Source organism: Strix uralensis, chromosome 3, assembly GCF_047716275.1.
Source record: "Strix uralensis isolate ZFMK-TIS-50842 chromosome 3, bStrUra1, whole genome shotgun sequence".
NCBI lineage: Eukaryota > Metazoa > Chordata > Aves > Strigiformes > Strigidae > Strix > Strix uralensis.
Genome location: NC_133974.1, coordinates 4,881,943 through 4,903,997, shown reverse-complemented (window position 1 = coordinate 4,903,997; position 22,055 = coordinate 4,881,943).

Here is a 22,055-nt window from a genome sequence, read left to right as displayed (position 1 = left end):
TGCTATCACTAAAATTGCTCCCAAAAAGACGCAGTTTTTATGAGCAGGAGCTGAAAAAAAAAAAAAGAATAATTATGTGTTATTATGACAATATCTATTTCTAGATTTATACCATGCTAGATATTCCTTAACACGTGCACATATAGCTGTAAATAGATGTGTGTGGGTGTGTGCATGTGTTTGTGACTACAGATGGGATAACTTAAAAAATGTCCAAGGTAATTTAATTTTTAAAAAATAATAAAAAAAATCACTAGCATTCCTAGTTCCAGCCTGAAGCACATTTTTACAGCTGAAAATAGGGGCTTATAATGAAAATGCTGACACAACCTTAACTATAGAGGTGCTAGCAGGCAATGTTATAATAAATAATGTGGGAAATATTTTACACTTCAAGGCAATTACATGTTCAGCCATCTTTAGGATTTCTGGGCCATGAAGGGTAGGGATTAGGTGTACTTGACAAGTGTAAAAAACCCATGACTCATGACTGCTAGAAGGCACAAATGAATTACAAAAGCTGAGAGAAAGCTTTGTAATCACGTAGCATAGGTAAAATATTTTTTATTTGGGGGTAGATAAGGATCAAGTAAATGTAAAGATACACACTCCAGATTCCATTTAGTTTACTTTTTGAAGAAATGGTGAAAGTTGAGCTAAATCTATTGTCCTAACTTGCCTGCCATCCATTTGTGTATTTTTTTATGCCATACAAATATGACTTTAATATGGTTTGAAATGAAAGTTCATATTTGTAAGAGAACAGGACTGGATAGGGCCAACTAGCTCATTGAGTAGGCTCTCACTGTTTCAGAAATTTCTGCAGGAGGGTTTAGGTTGACAAAGACCCCTAAGAACAGCTTCCTCAACCTTCACCCACCAGAAATACCCCAGTGCCCTCAACAGCTTTTTTGTTCAGTTAAGTGATGACTAAAGGCCTTGGTTTTGGATTGTGAATCATTAGATTCCTTTTTCTGATCTTGGTTTCTTGATGAATTATCTTGGAGTTGTGACTGTCTCTTACAAGGTTTGGGATTTGTTTTACTGTCCCTTGCACAGTGCCTAGCAGAAATGGGTTGTCATCTGAAGTGGCCAGACAGTGCAGTAGGAACAGCCTTTAAAGCCATGGATCCACTCACATTGGTGTTATACACAAGTAAAAGATAATGTTCCAGGTCTGAAAAATAAATGAAGTGGAAAACACTGCATTGTCTCCAGAACTTTGAATAAATTGCTGAAGAGAGTTTTAACAGGCATACAAACTTGAAATAGTTGAACAGCTAATTTTGGACAACTTAAAGGTGAACATCCAAGTCAGAGTTAGACATAATCACTCTCTGGTCACTGGGGAGAAATACACACCATAAGGAGAAAATACCTTTGACTGTAGATATTATTTTCCAGTGAGACAAAATACCTTGTGGAGGTACCTGTTTCTCTCTGCTTATTAGAAAGGAAGGTGGTGGTCACACTTTGAACCTGTAGATGCCTAAGGTACAATGGGTGAACCACTCACCTGGTCTCTTGGTTCGTTGATGCTATGTTCTAGTTGGTCAGGTGTAGCTGGCTGTTACAGTCATTTTCGTGGTATCTGTCAAACTAGCTCAGGCTTTGCAGTCTAAATCTCTCAACAAACATTACTTACCTGTGTAGTCATGGTGTTGGTAATCTCTGTAGGGAGGCCAGAGAAAGGACCTCTGGGAAGGGAGATAACATGGTTGTGTCTCATGCGTCCTCCTGTTCAACCTATCTCAGGTGTTTTAAAATGCTTATTATGGTTTCCAAGAATCTGTGCTGGTGTATGGGGTGTGTATTTTCAGAGCTGTTTATCTGACATCTGCCTTTCAGAAACAGACACAATAATTCCGAACAAAACCCAAAACAAAACACCACCCTCCTACCCATTTTGTCTTAAATTATTAACAAATCTTTAAAACTTGTCTAAATCTTAGGCCAAGGGTTCCTAAGATCATGCACGAGTTCACCTGGAGCTTTATTTCAGATATATATCACACTGAATCTGGCAGAATATTAACTCCCCCTTCCCCTTCTTATCTGTTCCACCATCTTATTTCTTACTTTCATCAGTCTTGGTTATAAGAAATGTGGTAGATAATAAGGAACAATCAAGTAAGCAAGAAAAGAGACTTCTAATAAATTAAGTTTGGTTCCCTTTCCCACATGAGAAGTTTCACAGTCTGCTTTTTAGGGAACTCCCACAATGAAGGAGGCAATGAGGGATGACCGGAGGTTTGACTACAGTAAAATAGATCTTGGTCTCTAAAAGTCAATGAGAATAGTGTCATTGAATAGAATGTGTCCAGAATTTTACTCAAGTGTTTCATTCTCTCTAATTTCTGTGATATTTGGGGAATCCTACTGCCATTCAAATATTTTTAGCTTTACTTCTTTCAGCTCCAAATGATTTAAAGCTCCTTCACTCTCACAATAGAACAGCTACAGTGCAAAATGATGAATATTCAACTTCCATATCAGAAGTCGGCATCAGTACTGAGATAGATATATATTTCTCAGTATATATCAGGGTTAGGTAATAGCTCGCTAACTTAAGACACTTATAATGTGACACCAATTTATTACCATTAGAAATAAAGCCTTTGGAAAAGACCCTAAGCATTATGTTAGCATTGATATGTCAATCCTTTATTTGAAGGATGGCAAGTCTGAATCCCAGCACAGCCTTAATTAACAGAAAATAATTAGCATCATTTTCCCAGCTGTGAATTTGAGATTTTTTCTTCAGCAGAATCCATTGATTGATAATTAAGGAGGAGTTAGTTGTAATAAAACTCCCAGTATTGCAATTTCTAATTGGCCTTTAAGGACATTTTACAGTTACAGTTACTTTGTTCCAGGCATTTTCTAGCTTTTTTTTTTTTTTTTTTTTTTTTTTTTTTTTAACCAGCTTTAATAAGGAATCCTTTCTCAGTGAGGTAAAAAGGATGCAGATGAATAGAAAAAGCCACTCTAAGTTACATCTATTAATTTAAAACTTCACATATAATACAGTCCATTTGATTTGTTTGGGTAATAATTGATGCTAAGTGAATGTAAAAAGCTTTGAAGTTTGTTTTGAATAACCTAAGATTTATCCAAGCACTTGACTCTTCGATTAAACTACATTATCACAGAGATTTATGTAAATGCTTAACTTGATGAACAGTAAATGCTCCTGTTGGTTTCAGTGGGATGAAGCATCATATGTATAGTTAAGCAGATATATGTATATCCTTCAAGGAATGCTGCCCTAGGCTGGAAATCTTATAGGAATGGATTCAGTTCAGGACATGTCTGCTTGTTTCATATTTCCAGCCAGTCCTCAAATACTGCTAGTACAGTGTCCCTCAAGGCACTAAAATTTTCTTTTAGTAATCCTACAAGTAGAATTGATTTAAAAGCATACATTTAATGATTTTGTAATATTTGTGCATTGACATAATTTTGAATTCTTATCCTGATCTCTCTGAAAATTTCTAATGTAGGATGAAAACAATATGAAGCCTTTTAGAATTTTCTCAGTTTCTTTCCTTTCCCTCATTTCTGTTTATTCTCCCACTTGCAAAGAAAGCTGGAAAAACTGACAAAAAAAAGAAAAGAAGAGGAAAAAAAGAGATAATCTTATGTATCTTAATACAAAATAATCAGAAAAAATATTTTACGTAAATTTTCTTTTATACAAATATGATTTTCCGGGAAAAATATTTGTGAATAAGAAGTGTCAAAGATTTTTATGTACCAAAAAATCAGTAACTTCAACTGAACATGCAAAAGCAGTACTCCTCCTAGGAAGAAACTTTCATTCATATGTGACAACAAAGCGGATATCAAAACTGGTCCCAAATGTTATGAAAGTAGATATGAATAATCAGACCTGTACATGCATTGGTGTCATTGGTGGCCATCACACAATGATTTCAGCTTGCCCAGGCTCAGAGAAATAATTAATGGTTCATTAAAGTTTGCTGTTATTACCGGCAAAAAAGCCACATGATAGGGAGTTTTGCTGTTGTTTCCAGTGGTTATTGCCTGTCTTTCTTGCCCTGTTCATGTGTAATTTTCTGTATGTCTGTGGCAGTGAAGAAATGTTTCTGTGTGATCAAAGTGTCCTGACTATCTTTAGAAAAAAACAGATCAACTCAGTTTCTCCATCTTGGGAATGCTATAAGGCAGCTTTTCTGCCTCTCCACGGAGGATGTCAGATCACTTAGCTGTGATCGCCTTACATCTTGGCTGGACTAATGGAGCTTTCTCTCTTTGGAGATCATCCAGTGAAGCTATATGCCGCTTACAAATTTATTCAGAGTACCTCCACCACATTTTGTTAACATGTGCCTAAATGTCCTCTCTCATTTCTATCACACTGAGGTCACAGGACTGATTTTCAGAACAAAACAATCTGGAAAGTTGGACACTGTTACTACTTGTGTTCAAGACAACTTGGTTCTTCCCATCTCATTATACTTAAGCATCACTTCAGCCACCAAAAACACAAGAGTTACTGAAAATTCATGGGCCACCTTAGCCAGTACTCAAGCTCCTATACTTGCTGACATCAGGTAATTCAAAATGACGGCATGTATAGATGTGATAACCACAAAATACATTTACAGATTATTTGCACATTTATTTATTTATTATTCCTTATTTGTTATTTATTTGCTATATTATTTTATTTTATTATTTTATTATTTTATTATATATTTATTTATTATTTAGACATTTATCCCCAGAATTTTCATTATTCCCTAAAACTGGGGGTTTGTTTCGGGTCCAGCATGGTCTTATTTTTATGCAATATACTTGGCTGCCTAGGCCAGCAGACTACTGGAAACAGCAAAACCCCACACTCCACATCCAATTTGGGCAGTGGCACAATCCTGGAAAGCCTGTCTGGCTGCTGTCACCACAGAGAGAGGGATGAGGGAGCAAGAGACTGCAGCTACTGCTTATAGAGAAGGCTCACACTGAAACAGCAGTCACCACCTTCCTTCTCCTATCTCCCTGGAGGCAACACGAGCATCAGCTGAAGGCATATGTACATTTGCATTCACATGCATGCATTGTCTGGTCACACAGCTGGGAGAAATCAGTGCATCGCGATGGACGGTAATAGAGCGTGGCTGTCTTTTGCTGCTAAAGAGATGGATCTGTAAGTATCACAGAGGGATTTTGGTAGATATTTTAGGAGAGAAGTCATCTCAGTTGACCTCAGCCTTCTAAGACAGAGCTGTTAGGTCTAAGTTAGCCTCGACTCTTCAAGTCAAAGAGGGAGCTGAGCATGCTGGAGAGCTATTTGTTGTACTTACTTTAAATCAATACTGAATGCTTTAAAAAAAGTATGACAAGTATTCAAACTTTATCCAAATTTTCTGAGTTAGTTTTTTTCACCTGTATAGGAAAATAATTTGAAAATAATTTCAGTTCTGTCTCAGAATTGCTTTCATCAATGGATTTAACATTCTATTAGAGAATTTACTGTTTCCTCAAAACATTTATTTACCCTTTCTCTAATCTTAACCAAAACACAATTAACCTCACATCAAATCCTTCTTCAAATAAGAGGCCATATTAAATCCTGTTGCGGGGGAAACTTAGACCTGCCTGCCAACAAATCTAAGAGTTGTTTTTATCAGCCCATTGATGATTTCTGTCCAGTGTAGAAAGACTTCCTTCTTAAAATGTTTAAAATAGTTTCAGAGAAATCAGGGTAGGAGGAAATTTCAGTGTGTTTCCCAGCATATTCTCTTGCCCCAAAATAGAATCAGCTGCAGTGAATCATTCCTGTTAGACATTCACCTAACTTGTTCTTAAAAACTTGTTAAGCTTCAGCAATCCCTCCAGACAAGCTGTTTAGGACCCTACTGATGCTGCAGTTAACACATTTTACCTGAGACCTCTCCTGAATCTCCCTAGCTCTGTTTTAAGTCTCATAGTTTTCCACTCCCCAGAAAATATAGAGAACAGTTCATTTCCCTCCTTTGCAGCAATCCTTTTGCATCTTCAGACACTTGCCATGTCTCTGCATAAATTTTTAGTCCATTTTAGACTAAATAAATCCAACGAAAAATTTCCCATAAAAAACCAGCACTACCTGCACTGGAGAAATTGATGAGGAATGAAGAAGCAGAAATGTGTACAAGGTGCTGCATACCAAAAGAGAAGAGCCATTGGGGATCCAAAACACATACTAGCTGGGGTGACCTTATTGATTTTGAAAACATGGCAACAGCTTTTACAGGGAGCTGCTCAGAAAACGCAGTAAGATCTTGGATACTTTTGATACAGTGAAAAATGCCCATATGAATATATTGCATTTTCACATTTTGTACATTTCAGTAGATTTCACACTGAGAGGGTCAGGAGCAGAAACTATAAAAATCCACTACAGGAAAATGATATATTAGAATGAAGTATAATTAAAATTCTGAAGCTTTAATCTCAACGACATTTCACAAAACGTGGATCAAGATTTACAAGTATAGGTGCCAAAAATCAAGCTCCAATGTTAATATTTAGACAGTAAATATGAGGCCTGACTTCTGAAAAAAACAATTTTTTGACAGTTCCATTTAAATGAGGTGGACATCATTTCTAAAAGCCATAGGCCTGGGAACTCAAACATGGACTGAAATGCTAGATCCTACTTTTAAGAATCTCATTTTATAGCAGTAAAACATGTGCTGCCTAGGTGAAAGTATGTGACCCTTGCCAGCAGACCCCTTCTAAGAGATTTAAGTACCAGGTTTTATTAAGCATTTTTCTTTTTACTTAAACTGCATTGAAAAAAATGGAGTATAAGTAGGTATATTCAGGAATTTCTTCTTCTTTTATATATAATTCTTTTTCATGTTGCACAATGGAAATGGCTGAGTGAAACCAGATAAAGTCTGTCAGGTTTGAGCAGTGTCTTGTTCCTCTATTATGTTCTATTTTCATGCCAGTGATGCTCTCTTGAACTGAAGTCATATGTGAGTAGAGGGCTAGATGTCAGGGTGTTAGCTAAAAGCTGTTTCACCAGACCATGTAGCAATGCAGCATGCAATAAAAGCAGAAGATGCAATAGAGCATTTGCATCTGGTTCCGAGAAACTCCAGGAATTTGAAAAGGAGCTTCAACTCTGTAGGATGAGGGAGTAATGAATCTGACCTGAGGTCACTGCTCTGCTGGAACCCAGAATAAGTTCAAACCACAACTGATCAGCATGAACCAAAGCACATCACAGACCAAGGAAAGAGAAAAGTTCACAAGAGCAACAGGGTTTTGCAAGTGATGATTTTCTCACAAAATTAGTTGGAAACTCAAAGCCTGATGTAAATGGCACATTTGCTGATCCTGTGATTTTTGGTTTGTGGAGGGAAGTTTGCTAGCTGAACCACTAGCATTAAAATGAGGGATGGGCTATAGCCCTCATCTCCTTTACTTCTATGCCTGGATTTTACTAAGTAGCATTGTTTAAAATCCTTGAGAAAATCCTGACATCAAAAGCAAATTTTCTGCTGACCTCAGTCTTCGCAGGATTTTTAAAATAGATTTGTTTTTCCCTGGCAGAAAATGCGTACTGTTTGCTGGCCAGCTGTATAGGAGATCATGATTTAAAATCCTACTTGGTCACAGGATCTTGGGGGTAAGTCAAAGTCCCTTTGTCTTTCAGATAATTTCTTCCCCACAAAGGATTCCTCTGACATGGGGTTATGCGGTCTGTGAGCCCTTCAGCTGCTGCAGAGATGAGGTCCATGTAGAAAGATAAAGCTCTCTTGACCAAGACAGATGTTGCTGGAGCAGAAAATATGATCATTCATTCAGCTTTATTGCTGCATGGTGGCTCAGCTTTAGTAATGATGCTGTGAAATGCAAAGATGGATAGTTAAGGATAATGGGTCGTTATATGACATTAGTGAGGAGTGATATGAAAATCCATAAGAACCATAAGCCCAAAATTTTGTCTTCAGCAAATATTCTGTTTTAGAGACATCAAGGAATTGAACCTTTTTTAATATATATTAATCACATGAATCCACATAAATAATTTGTATTAAAAAAGGGAGAGAACCTGATATGCTGTACCCTTAGACCCTGATTATATATAAAGATTAGGTTTGAACCTATTCCCAAAATAAAAATATTCCAATGAGATTTTGGAGGAGTTTAAAAGATTTTTATTAATGGTCCCTTCACTGCTTACCCTTTAGGTTTCCAACAGCAATTTCTTTTAATCATTGGACTTAATATACTCCAAGGTGCTGGATTCTGTGTCAGCTGTAAACATGCAGCAAAACATTTACATGTAGGCTTCCTTCAGCTCCTCACATTCAATTCAAGGAGTGAACAATGAAGCAGCGCTGCTGTGCAAGATCCAAATTGTGCTGCTGGCAAGAAGATTCTCAAATAACAGTGGATCTCCTGGGAGAAGGAATATTATACTATGGAATAGAAAGTATTTGCCATAGAGCAAGCTGGTCTGTAGGCTTTTTTTGCTCTTCTTTCATTCTGTTTATTTATTTGTTTGTACTGTCACCGATGTCATCTGAAACCAAGAAATGCAATAAGGTTAAATCTATTGCAGGAAATTATTTTGATCTGCCAATTAAATGAACAAGTTCACCTTGCCTATGATATGCCATCAAACATTGGTATGAGCATTTGGTGCAATCAATCTATTACACATCAATTTTATGGCTGTATAATGAGGTTTAATTGCTTCTTTATTAGTCTGACTAATATTAAGTGTCAGTAATTGCTTTGCATTCAACTTGGCTTTCTCATTTAAATTACACATTCAATATTTAAACATAACTGTAGACCTTCTTTTTATCTAATGAATTTTTGCTTTTGCCGTTGTGGTACAAGGAAAGCACATTTGGGGTGATTTTCCTCCTTTGTACAAGTTCTCTGGCCCTGAGGAACAGAGGCTGGAAAAGCTAAATATTGTTCTTGGTAAATGCACAGGCCTTTGGCATTTGGAAAGTGAACTTCAAATTTCTTTTTGACAGAAATATAATACGGTTTTAGTGTACTAATGAGTGAATTGCTAAGGTGTGTAAACACATTTGCAGTCCCACTGAAGTCTGTGGGATACTCATACACTTTAAGTTATGCATATCCTTGGGTGAATGGTAGGGCTAATGCTTGCTACCCTGAAGCACACATGAAAAACGAGTCTGGCAGGATGCAGAATGCATTTTGACTGGCAAGACACAGACTGAATATTTTTGTCAGCCAGGATTTTAGTGCACTGTTAAAGTCATAGGCTCAGACGCTCAGACACGGAGCTGTAGGAGGCAAAGACTGAGGTTCAATAAATTACTTGGTACAAGCAATGAGGAAACCTTTTGTAGACCCAATCTTGTTCTGTGGCTTCCTTACATTCACAAGGACTACATGCAGGTGATAAATTGCTGGATTGTTCAAGTTGGTAGCAGTTTTACCATTTCACTTGGCTTCTTCTGATTTCCTTTTTTTGTTTGAAATAGACTCCGTCTGATTTTGCAGAGATGAGCTCAGCTCACTGAATAGACATGCCAGTTGCCATTAATATCATCTGATCCTCCAGTGACAGCTGGCTAATATCACCCTGCAAGCACCTCGTGAGCTAAAATCAAGCTGTATTTTGGGAAAAGAGGCCTAGTGCTGGGGTGTGTCACGTGTCTGATTCGTATGACATTGGACTACTGAAATTCTGAACAGGAAAAAGTAGTGATTGAATCAATAACATTTTATTGCATTTTATTGCAATTCTCTTCCTGTGTCCATGAAAGAGTTAATAGAGCTAGAGACCCTGTGAGAGTCAAATATCCATCACTGGATATCTACCGGACTGCAAATCAATTACTGAAAAAATGTAAGTCTCTTGCTGTTTATTCTTTGGTGTTAGTGGTAGCTCCTTTTTGTTGTTGTTGTTTTCTTTTTTTCTTTCTTTTCAACAACAAATATTTTGGGGTTAATAGAAAAAGTTATCTAGCACAACACAGGTTTTTGGAAAGATTGGTTTCTGGAAGAGACTTCACTTGTGCTGTTTATCCAGTTTTGTTTGAATAACGTACTTATTACACAAGTGGCAAGAGCTAGGAATGTGTGGACCCACAGCCTTCTGAAGCTGGGACTTAAACCTACCAGCTACCTGGCAGAAATCCAGGCCACAGCCTTTCAGCACCATTAATACTAGTGTCAACCTTTAGCTGAACAGGAGTCAGGAGTGTTTATTCTGCAAAAAAGAAGCCAACCAAACCTCTCAGACCTCAACATGACCCAGGCCCTGAGCACCATCTAGCCTTTATATCAAACAGGGCCCTTACTCCATTTGCCATGGTAATGTAATATTTTACAGTATGCACTGAAGAAGCAAGAGACCTGAGCTTCAGGACAGCTTTAACCTGAATGCTTGGAAACCATCTATTTACACATCCCAAGAGGATATTGAAATCCCTGTCTTACAGAGCATTCTGGGTGAGCATACAACCAGGAATGTAAGATCATGGGACCAAGCAGACATGAGGCAAGAGGGAACCTGTCTTGTGCCTTGTCTAGAACATTTGGTGAAGGAAAGGGACACCTGGTGTTTTCATCCCCAGACCAGAGACTGTTCCTGTTTCTTATCCAAGGACTGATCTAAGATAAAACAACCACATTCCAAAGAGCAGGTGGGATCTTGTGTGTGAGATCTAGTAGCTGAAGAAACTGCAGGCTGAGAAAGGCCCAGGATTTTGGTCTTTTACCAAGGAGAGTCCTCTAACTGCTAGGTCTTGGTGTTAAAAGTGATGGAGACTGCCATCACATTTTTTTATTTTAATTTGTTTTAAATAACCAGTTCTTTCTCATTAGACATGTTTCCAAGAATCTTGAGCAGCCATTGGTAACTCCTCACTTTTACTAGCTTCCTTTGCAGTCATCACAGAGAGTTATCTTGAGAAGCCTTGAAATTTTTCAAGGTTTCAGAGATGCTTTTCTCTCCTCAGCTGACCTTATATAAAACAGACACTTAGCCCTGCATTCCCTTCCTTCACCTCTCCCTCCCATGCATGAGTGGAAATTGCAATTACTGTACCCTAGATTTCACACTGAGTTCCCCTACACCAGCAGTCTTGATAGCAGTGTCTGAGAAGCCAGGTGGGACTATTTGCACCATTTTGAGCTCTGTTACCTAACACTGAAAGTCTTCACCACAACAATGAAGAACTTTGGTGTACAGCTCAGTTGACCTGAAAGTTAAAGAATATGTTTCAACAGGGCTGACACAAATAAAATCTTCCTCCTGCATTTTTCTTATTATTTTTGAGTGCTAGGGCAGCAGATCAGGCCCAGGGAGCTGATCTACTGAGTGAGAAAGTGCCATTTTTACACATCACTGTTCAGAGCTGAACTGCATATTTAAGTGTGGCTGTCAGTCTTTTCATTGTCACGTTAAATCCTTACCCATGGTGATTCTTGTTCATCCGCAACGACTGTCAGCACTGAGGTCAGGAGTGAGCTTTCCCCCCTCTCCATGGCAAGTTAGCAGGGCGTTTATGTGCAAGGGACTAATCCACCTTCCTTGGAAGCAGTAAGCTGAGGTTCTTGGTCAGGAACAAAAGGCCAGAACAAAGATCTGAGATTACATATGGACAGACATTTGCAGCCCTCTGCTGCTTCCTGTTGCTGTTTTAATTTTCTTTGATAGGCATTGCCAGACCATTGTAGTCCAGCCCAGGCCAGCTCAGCTTCTGACAGGCAGAAGAGGAGTGGTAAGAATGCCTTGGCAAACAGGTAAGAACCCGCATCCACCTTAGGTCTCAGCTGTACCTTGGACTTCAGACCTCAGACCTCAGCTATTTTCTTCAAGGTTAAAGTCTGCTCATACATCCCTCTCAAATTAATCAGGATGATTTTTCTCTTTCCTAAATGCAGATTCTTATCTCTACAGAAAGAGACATCAGTAAATAAACCCTTGACTAAGAAGAATCCCTCAGCTATCTTGCAAAGATCCCTTCCATTACAATTCCCTGTGATGTGCATCTCATGAAGTCTAAAGACTGGAACAAAAAAGCTGTGGCAGGGCTGAGAGGCAACCTCCTAGATTATGCTGGAGACCATGTCAAAACCTGTGTTTGTCAGAGACTAAGGAAAAGATCTTTATATATATGTAAAGATTGTCAATATATAAAAGAGGTTTATAAAAAAGATAGAGAAAGACTTTTTACCAAGGCCTCTAGTGACAGGACAAAGGGCAACGGTTTTGAACTAAAGTAGGGTAGATAGAGATTGGACATAAGGAAGAAATTTTTTGTGATGAGGAAGATGAAACACTGGAACAGGTTGCCCAGAGAAGTTATGGATGTCCCATCATTGGAAGTGGTCAAGGTCATATTGGATGGGAGTTTGAGCAACCTGGTCTAATGGAAGATGTCCCTGCTCATGACAGTGGGGGTTGGACTAGATGACCTTCAAAGGACCCTTTGAACCCAAACCGTTCTATGATTCTATGATTTAGCTGAGTTAAAGATCCTGATATGCTTCAATTCAGACATGAAGGACCCATATTATCCATATGTATATATCTCTCACCTTGTTCTAGATGCTTATACAATGCCTACATTAGTGAATTAGAGCCAGGGCACAGACCTTGGCTTTGGAAGTCATTCTTAGAAAATTCTCCATTCCCAGCCAAGTCTTCAGCCCAGACCAATTAGCCCTTTCCCAAACAGTACCCAGGCACAGTCTGGAAACTAGCAAGAGCCAGAGACCACTCCTATAAATAAATTTGGATGTGAACAGTTCATTTTGGAACCTAAGATAACTATGGAAGTGGTCAGATCACATCAGGTGGATTTAGGGTCAAACAGCAGCCTCCTGCAGTGATTCTTCTAGCAACAAAGACATGGTTGTAGGAAAAAGGAACTGTTAGCCATCTTTGAAATCCAGAGAGGAAAAGCTTCCCAGGACCAGATTCTCAGATGGTGTAGAACAGTATCAGAGCTGTGCTGGTTTACAACAGCTGAGTAATTATGCTGCATCCTTAAAAACAAACAACTGGACAAATATGGAGCTGCTTATTGTTTTCTTCAGTCATTTCACCCCTCCTTTTCTTCCTTCCCTTCCCTCCATGTCTGAAAGTCTTTACCACTGCACAGTGAAAGCAAATAAACAAGGAAGGTTAAAATCTAAAACCACTCATCCAAGTTAATTAAGTTCAGCCAGCCTCAACTACATCATCTGGTAAGATCTGGCAAGTTGTGTGTGTGTATATGTGTGTGTGTGTGTGTACATGTCTGCCTGTGTATCTCTTCCCCTGTTCAGGAAGAATCATCCAAAAGTGCACCTACTTTAAAATACATTATTTCTGGCTGTGAGGTTTTTTGATTTTTTCTTTTTTTCTTTCCTTGTCTGTTTTTGTTCTTACAGCTGCTTTCATATTTTTCTCCAACTTCCCATTATTACATTTTCCTCCTTTTATTTATGATGCCTGATTCCTAGTGTACATTATTGCTGCTCTGTTGGTACTTTATTAAATACGATACAGATACTAGAGTGAGAGTGAGGTTTTATGTCCCACACATGGTGTGTCGTAATTGTGGCATTTTTACTTTCCATTAAGAAGTATCTCCAGGAGGGGAGGATGGGGGACTCGGTTCATTACTTCTATAAACCAAAGAAGAAACCCCAGACAAGCTTGATGAGTTGTTAAGTAGTCTTTAAAGAAGTCTTTAAATCATGATTAGATGTCTTTCCTAAAGAGACTCCCTAGTTCAACTAGAAGTTACAGGCCTGATAGAGGGATCACTGGTTAATCCTGTGTCTTGCAGTATGGAAAAAGTCAAACTACATTAAAATAATGGTTCTTCTGGCCTTCAAATTTATGAGAACATAATCAGAAGATAGTGGTTTTAGCTAGCCAGATAAAGACAGTGTAAAACTATAAACATCTCCATGATGGAAAGATAAATTTACATATCAAAAACTTGGTCTAAAAGAAAGGACAAAGGACTCAGGGCAAAGTGAGCACAGGTTGAGCATAAGAAATATTTTTCTGGACCTGTAGCTTTTCTTCCTAGAATCTGTCTGAGAGATTTCTAAGAACCCCTTCTTCTATGACACCTTTGATTACTTTGAAATATTAATGCATTTTATGTGCACAATCCCCCTGTCAGGGAAGGACTGCTCCTGCCCCACCTCTACTGTTCATTTATGGACATTTCTGTGCAGTGTTGCTCTGCTCAGCCCCTCAGAGTCTAAACACTGAGCAGGTCTCAGAGAGTTTCATCTACATCAGTGCTGGTGTCTTGGCACTACTAGAAAACACAGAATGATAATAAAATGGGGTGATTCTTCTCTGGGTATTCATTTTTCCATGATGAGCACCAGACCTGGTTAAAGGCAGATGGGTGCTAGGAGAGCAGATTGCTTTCGGCCATAAAATAGATATCACCCTGGTTATTTCATGTATGCCAGAGCCCTGTCAAGGCAGAGCCTCTGCTGCGAAGCAGCTCCTCACTGAATTTTGGCCACTGCCCCTGCTCACCTTCCCTCAGGACTAGTTTACATCTTCAGGACTTTTCCCTGGGTCTATGTCCCAGCTCTGTATTTTCCTCTCTCTCTCTCCTTTCTGCAACAGAAAAGATCCAGATTTGGCCTGATCCCATTTCTTCTCCTTCCTGTCTAAAATTCTGAGAAGGCTTGAATGCTAATGAGATTCGTGGCAGGGATCAATAACTGTGTCTTCTTGCCATGGTGGGACAGTCCACTCTCTCCTATAAACCTCCAAACCACAACTCCAGAGACATATGTAATACTAATATGAAGCTTGGGATGCACACATAAAATCAAAATGAAATAGGCAATAAAAATACTAACTGAGCAATCAGGATGACCTTTCTGGCTTCAGTGACGTGAAGCAAATCTACAATGAGAAGAGGAGTGGTACCAGTTAAACAAGTTTTAAAATTTCTTTATATTTCTTCCACATTTATAGGGCCTCCCCTGTAAGTACGGTTGTCTCTGTGTATGTGAGGCAAAGAAAAAAGGCAGGAAAGGACAGACAATGACAATCACATATTTATCTGCTGCCCCTTTTGCTCACCCTTTGTTGTGTGACACCTCTTCATTTCAAGAGGGACAGATCCACATGTAAGGAAAGTAATATTGGAGAAAAAACTAACAAGCACACATGCAAAAAGAGATCAGAAGTAAGGTCTCAAAACATTGATCTCTAGAGACCAGCTTAGTCTATTGTGGTGTATCAACACAATAGCTAAGGCAGGACAATGGGAATTTGTGTTTGTGGGTATAGATGGGATTTGCTTGAAAAAACTGAGGTGCTTTGAAGTTCTTAAAGTCATTATTATATAATACAGTGACTTTGTATCGCTCATTTCACAGCAGGATCAAGATGAGGTTTTCTACTTTCCTGTGCAGATTGTAATTTTGATTGGCTTACTGGTATCTCCAAATTCTCCCCACCTGGCCTAAAGGAAAGAAGGAAGGAAACCTAACTTTGCTATCCCCAAAACAACTCAAACAGAGAGATCATGTTGCACTGAGAAGGGTCAGAAACCAGAAACCAGTATGCAATTGCTAAATCTAGCTGATTTCGACACCCAGATAGCTTTAATGATCTCTGCTGGCTCCCAGTTCTGTGTGCTAGAATAGGATTTCAACTATGTTGTGTTTAGCCTACCAAACTCAGTTATTTCTTTTTGAATCATTTCAGTCATCCTTATGTAATATTGTGCAACCAGATGGAGCATCTCTATTCTTTACTTCCTTTCCTTTTTTCTGGTTTGGTCTTCTCTCTCCCCATAGATACATTCCCTCCAAGTAGAATTCGGGCTTTAAACACTTTAAACACCTTAGAAGGTCTCTTTCTAAAACCTGTATCCAAACAAAGGACCACTGTGAATCAGCAGGAGTGACTGAAGCAGGGAAGGCCAACACCACCACAGTTTCAGTGAAAAAACACTTCCACTATTTGTCAATTCATACCTTCTTGCAACTTGCATGATTTTAATAGAGAAGCACCTGTGTTTGATGCGTTCCCAAAGCTGTGGGCCTGACTGTGATCAGTCATTTGCTGAAATAGGACAAAATGAAGTTTTAGATGTAGGGTCAAGAGTTAAGGTTTTTTGTTTAAGCAAAAATCCACCAAGGACCCCAAAGCAGACAGCAATGCAAGCTCCAGAGCCCACTGAAATGATGGAGAATGAATCCAGTCCCTGTACGAGTCTGCAAACTACTTAGAGGTGGTGGTAATATTTGCTGTGCTGTTGTCAGCCCCTTCACCAGTTATCAGCAGCAGAACTGCAGCTGTCTGCTGAATAACACATTTGTTTATACAGTAGATTGAGAATATTTGTGTGTGCAGCAAACTCCTTGGGGGTATAAACAATGCGTTTCTGAAGAGGCCCAGTGTCATTAGAATAATCAAGACTTGTAGTATGATAAAGAGAGTCACAAACAGAAAGTACTACATAGACTCTCAAGCACAGTATCGCATTCGATGTTAAGTCCCGAGGATGATCTCTTCAAACAGCTTTTCCTGTGGCGCAGACACAGGTTGCTACATGCTTTACAGAGGAAACAAGGGGGAGACATGGTCATGGTGTATTTTTGATGAGACCTTGTCAGCATCATGCTGACATGTAGTAGAAATCTCCTTTTCATTTCAAAAGGCCCAAATCCGTTTATCTGTGCAAACCATGTGAAATCTATCAAAGTGAAAGAATGTCCACTTTCTTTACCAAGGAGACCAGACCAAGGCCAAATTCTTATTGTGGTATATTTATATTTTCCTCAAAGTCTGTATCAACGATATTGTACCCTCTCAGCTACTTTATATGAGTTAATTGTGTCTACGGCAGTCAAGACTGTGACCATCTAATGTGGGCCAGCAGTACACACTGCAGAGCTTTTGGCCTGGGTATTTGCAGCATCACAAGTGCTGTTTCTGGGGTTCTGCAACAGGTATTAACTTTGTGAGTGTTCTTTAGACTACAAAGGGTGCAAAACAATGAGAAGGATGTGTTGCAGCTCTGTGCAGTGGTGCTCTTCCATACTGTAGTTTAGCACTACGAAAAAGCATTGCAGGATAATGAGCTCGTCCAGAAGGCATTAGGAAGCATTTGAGAGTGAAAATCCTTAGGGTACAGTGTTGGGAAAACTCTTTTGGGTAGGAGAAAAAAAGCAACACCTTCTGCAGTGGACCCTGGAAAGCATTGTCTTGTCATCTGTGGGTTAACTGTGGTTTGTTTAAGAAAGGGAGCCTAGGAGTGAACAGGCATGAATGGAGGGAAAACAATCAGGTGTTGACCCAATGTAACAGTGTAGGAAACTCTTAAAGATTTCCCTTGGAAAATCAAGTCTTATAGATTTTCCTTGGAGTTGGAGTATGGATTATATGACAAAATTGGTGATATCTTCAGAAATGGCTAAATGGAATTTAGCCCTGATTTCCCTGTCTCATGAAAAGTAGAACATATATAGAAATCCCAATGAAAAAATGCTCTTCTTCCAAGAAAGTGCATGGAATCCTAAGTTGGGTCATGTGCAAAAAGAGGGTAACGACTGGAAAAGGAGTGTTACAATGATGAGAAGGTAGCAAAGTTCTGGTAGAAGATGAAGACATCACTGCATCTGTGCTATGGTGACAGCCATAAAGATGAGTAGTACACCAATTTCAGTCCTATTTTTTCAATACCATAAAGCAAATATTACCTCCTACTTCACCAGCTCTATCAAGTGACATTAATTGTTCACATAATGTCATGAAATAGTTTCTATGAGAACAGTGAACTGAAAAGGTTCGTTATGACAGTGTCATTTTATTATTTTACAAATAACAAGATCCCACGTGTGCAGCATAAACCAAAAATATCTACATTTTACACATGCAGTTCTTTGGTGCTGATAACTTGGTGAGCTGTTAAGATTAGTGCAGACATAATGAGTTGATCAAGAAGGAAGAAAGAAGAAAAACAGACATAAAATTAGTAAAAACATGCCTAGGGCTTTTGACTTCTTGACTTCAGCCTCCTTCTCACAGCACTGTGATGAGTGACAGGAGTCCTCTGAAGCCTGTTCATTTTGTTTTATGCCTTCTGTCCTGTTTTTCCACTTCACTGAACTAAGGTTCTTCCTCTGAAGGTTAAAGATCTCTCCTTAAGTGTATTGCATCTGTTTACTTGTAGAAACACCATGTTCTCAATATTCATGTGCATGCAGCTAATTATCTTCTTTCTGTCTCCTGCTCCTAGTCTCTCACTGTCTTTGTTTACCCCTCTCCCCACTGCCCATCCAGAAAACAGTCAAAAGACAGCTATCAAAGACTGTAGAAATTCTGTCAGGAAAGAGTTCAGATGAATGGGGTAGTTGGTCTGCTACGTTCAGTAGGAGGTATATATCCATACAAAATAAAATCAAAGCTTCGTCTAATCCAGGGTTCCTTCTCCAACACCCTCCAAGAGCTGATGTCTGGATAAAAGACATAGAGTCCCTGGTAATTGTTCAGTTATAGTTCCAAGCCTCAAGTATTTGCAAATTCCACTATCCACCCATCTATATTGCCGAAATTTGCTTTCTCCTCCACATTTCCAATACTTCAGATCTATTCTCCTTGCTCAGCACCATATCTTTTTACTCCTTAGATCTGTACCATCTGATCCTCATGATTCATCCTCCTCCCACAGGTTTCCTCCTCTGCACCTACCAGCCCGGCTCTCCTAGTCCTGCTGCAGTGTCAGGTCCCTTCCCAAAAGGCACATCACATCACCTTTGTGGAGCTGATGCCTTTATCCTCATGGGGACAAGGTGGAGGGGTTACAGAAGGGACATCTACGATTTGTAGGTGTTGTCCTCATTTTTTCTATTAAATTGCTGTGCAAATCTGGTCAAACTATTTCTGTAACAGCTCTGTTCACCGTGCAGTCTTATGTAATGGTAAGGACTGGTGTGTACCATGGCCAGCAAACACTGGTTCACATTTTAGGAAAGTGCTGCTGCCTTTTCCTCAGTGGCTGAAATAATGTGAGTATATTGTCTCTCCCAATTTCTTTATCGTGTGTTTCTGCAAGAGCAGAGGCATGCAGACAAAAATAATCTTGCAAATTTGAGATGTTATGTCACTGATCTGCCACTTCACCTGTTTGGACTGGGGCATGAAGGCTTTGAACCTGCACCGACTGGATGTGGTAGCTGACCAGAAATGAACCAGCTCCTGTCCACAACTTCAGCTACAGATGAATGCCAGCATGACTCTTTAGGATGGTCTGGTTACAGTTAAACTAAACTAAACAGGTCCAGGGTACATTTCTGAGTATTGATCCTCAATTACACAGACTGATAAATTGTTATCACTGTCCCTGCCATGATTTTGACTTCTACTAATTCAGATAAATTAAATTGTTTCCTATTCTTCAAATCTGCAGGCACAAGAAACCAAAAGTAACCAGCTAACTTGACTTCCCGAAATAAGTAGCCCAGGGAATTTCACCCAGTACTTCCCAAAGGGAATGCATCTTGTCAGAAGGTGTTTCATTTGAATCTTTGATCTGCCTGAATAACAGAGTTGTCCAAAATAATGGATAAAATAAGAGTCAATGTGAAGGCATGAGGGGTTTGGGAGTTTCCTCCTATCTTACATATCAACTAGCTTTGTTCTGGACAAAATATATCACTTTGTGCCTTAGATTCCATGTCTCTTAGGAGGATACAGTATTCATCTGGTTTAAAGTACTCATATCCTCCCCAGTTTGCTGTTATGTATGTACAGAGTAGGAAACACGTGTGAGCAAACTCTTATAAGAAGTAAACAATAAAACAGAGAAAGAGTTTCAGAATGGAGAATGGGGATAAGGGGAAAGTTTGAATCCCTCTTGTTCACATTGGCCAGTGGTAAAATAGCTGCACAGTCATTTCAATTAGACAGCTCTTGCATCATCTCCTATGTATAAAAGGTGTATAGACAAATAAAGTTGTGCTGACCTAAATTCCCCTTGTGCTGTCACCAGCTCCCTGTATTATTGACACAAGAGGGTTCTTATGCTTTCCCCAACTTCTGTCTTTCCATTCTTCCATTACTGGTGGCATGTCATTTGCTGCACAGATGTTTCTCCCAAGCCATTGCAGGGTTTTTTTTCAAGTGACTTCTTCCAGCAGATGTTCCTCAGTTCCCAGGTGTATGTGTTGTCCTCTCCACTGAGCTGAAACTCAGCGATGCGCTTGACATATTGCAGTGCCGCTGTCTCTTTGAGCTGGAGGCTCTGCAACATTGTGCATCACTGACATCTCTGCTCCTGCCAGGCTGCTTGGTGACAGTCTCCCTCAGCAACAGGCCTCCCTGCTCCTCTCCTTGCAGGTTCTTCAGGTTACAAACTCACTACCTGGGCTGCACAAAGCAAATTTCTGGGGTGCCTGAGAGAAACTTATATAATTGCTGTGGAGCGTGTGCCCGAAAGAAGAATTAACTTCACCTGTTATTCAGGCAGCCAAGTCCTATTTCCTTGTAGAGTCAGAGAAGAAAGCCAGATGCAAGAGCTAAAAGACATTTACAAAGTAGTGGTTTGAATACAAGACCTTCTTCTTCCCGTTAACTGGGGATTCAAGGTCATGTAACCAGTCACAGTAAGAAAGCTGTATAAACCACCAAGCTCTTTCCCTCAGAGCCCATAATATAATTCCACCTTAAGTCCTGTGGTAGATGACTAAATACAGGTATTTGGCTCTGTCTTCCTCTGCAATGTCTGTTTTCCTGTACAGTTCAGATACTTTCATAGCTTTCATCTTTTTTTTAAATGTCGCAGGGGTGCAGACTGGCTTGCAATGACAGCCCTGTTTGGTTCAGCTAATATCTGGGCTAGCTTTAGCCTCAGGCTATGGAACAACTCCTTGCAAGCCTTCTGTGAGACAAAATGATAAGTAGAATCTCTAATTATTATTATTTTTAAATGGATACTATATATTGAACTCGAAGAAATAACACCCTGTATTTAATTAGAGAGAGAAGAAAACCTGAGAAGAAATTTCCTCTCCCCACCCCTTCCCCTCATTTCTCCCATCTGAACTCTTTCACCATAGTGTATCATTCAGGTGGCCATGGGCAGAAAAAAGATGGAGCCAAATCTTCAAAATGACTCTCTGTAGATAGACAATCTTGGGCCATAATAGGAACAGGACTATAGCTAATGGGTGCTGTCTATTAGCACTCAGCTGAAGCAGGTAACAATATGAACATGGTTTTGTTGCTAATTATACCTGTGTCAGGGAAGACAAACTGACTCCTGCAGATGAGTAAGGGCAAAGAGCCTGTGTACTTAGAGTGCTTCACCAAAAAGCAGGGGTTGTATCTCCTATCCCCACCATCCTGATGGCTTCAGGAGGAACTGTAGGTTGTTTCTTCAATGGCTTTTTTTCCCAGCTCTCTGTCTCAGATTAGCCCCTTCATTTCATTTCTTCCCTTCATGCTGAAGGCATAGCTCTTCCCTCATCCTTGGATGAACAAAATTCAGTATTTTAGCTCCTCATTGCTGAGGCACAGCAGAGGAGAAAGGAACTTGTGTGTTTACTGTCAGGCAAGCTTGCAGAAGTGGGACCAAGACAAATCTCCTGCCAGACATTTTGGCTACATCTCTGCTAGTAAGCTAAGCAGTGTCAGGATCAGCTCTCTGTCCCTGAGGCCAGCTGGCACAGTCTGGCCATTTCCTCAGTATTAAACAACCTTACCTCCAAAATAAAATAGCCAATTCCAACTTGCCTACCGGGGACAGTGCCTGGCGCATGCTGGCTCCTGAGCTGTGCCTGGGAATTGTCTGGGACAGTGCTAGCTAGCCTGGATCAACACCATGCCAGGGACCATCTGACTAGTTGCAGAGACTGTCAAATTCCAGTGTTTGCTTCTGTGCAATGGTACTGATTTGTTTATTGGCACAGACAAAACCCATGCAGATATGCATATACACAGACACACACATATATGTATGTACATGCCTATATGCATCAGTGGGTAAACCTATGAAATTTCCTAAGCAAGTACCTCCACAGCCTCACCCTCTCCCACCAGCTTGCTGAAGTGACAC